We start from the raw sequence: 1,411 nt of genomic DNA, 5'->3' as shown, positions 1-1,411 counted from the left end.
GTTATAAAGATATTGCTTTATATTGATGAAGTATCTTAGCTGCTGTATGAATAGAAAATGCTTCTAGTAATGTCCAAAATGATGCACAGGACAGCATATTTATTGGTTGTAAAAGTATGTAGGTAGGATTAACATCAAAACCTTAATGGAGCAATAATTTAGAAGCTGCTGAAACCTGAAAAATAACTCATGGTTTAAACCAGATTAAAGACACAATTGATACTAAAAACTGCTGGCTAATTCCCCAAGCCATTACTGTTTACAGATCTTGAAGGGTTATTGCCAATATTTGTTGTAAGGGAGATGAAAAATATATAGTGCGGTGTTAGCTGTATTTTTTGATGTCTGTTCATTGAACAAACGTTTAGAATATAGGATTGATGTTAACTGAGAAAGAGTACATTAGTTTAGAGCTCGAGATTTAAGTAAGATTTAATTAATCAGAATAGTATAACAAAATCTTTACGATTCCAAAATGTTACCCATTAACATTAGTTCCTACCTACATAGATAGTATAGGACCCTGCAAAGTTTATGTCTGTGCATTTACTGTTTCACTTACCCATCAATTTATTTCAAATTTCCAAGCTTTATATGCAGAAATGACTTAACTTTGAAACAAGAAGCCGGCACTTCTCTGCTACACTGCCTCAACTTCACTAGATCTCTTTGTTGAGGCAGGGTTTATTTGTATTACAATCTTCTGTTTTGTTCATTTTATTTATTTATTTATTGTTTTTACATGGTCTTTTGTTTGGTTGCATTACTCTCAGTTTTTTTTAAGAAATTAAACTACAGCCAATTCTAAGCATTCTTTGTACGTTTTCCTGATTTATCTCCAAACATAAATTTGGAATAACTTTAATGATAAATTGTCGTGATTGTTTAATCTCCAGCTTGTGAACACTTCTCACATGTTTGTAGAGTATCTTATGTTATATTTTCATGACTCATCCATAGGTAGAAGTTAAAACTCACTTGCCCCGCCCCCTTGTCTTTAGGCTCTGTCAGTCAAAAGCAATCATGTGAGACTTGTGTTTGGAAGCATGCTGAAATAGGTGTTGCAAGGAATCCATTCTGGAAAGGTGCTTCACAAGATCCAGCTTCCGGAAGCTGCAGTAGGAGAGGTTCTAACATGAGTAACCAAATCTGAAATTCAGAAAGTCAGAAACAGTAGATTTTCCCAGTAGTGGTGGCAGTGGGCTCTTCACTACACTGTTCTAGATGGTGATGTAGGCTCTAGTCCCAACAGCAAGGTCTGAACAGCTAGGCCTTTCAAATTTTTTCATGAGTTTCCTAATTGTCCAAACTAGGCTGTTTTTCAGTGAAACAGGTAAAATCAGGTCTTGGGAAAATTGATACATATGGTCCCCCTATACAGAAAGTAGTTGTGAATAAAGCAGAATATAGG

Source organism: Pteropus alecto, unplaced genomic scaffold (genome assembly GCF_000325575.1).
Source record: "Pteropus alecto unplaced genomic scaffold, ASM32557v1 scaffold5, whole genome shotgun sequence".
NCBI classification, from domain to species: domain Eukaryota; kingdom Metazoa; phylum Chordata; class Mammalia; order Chiroptera; family Pteropodidae; genus Pteropus; species Pteropus alecto.
This window is presented reverse-complemented; position numbering follows the sequence as displayed.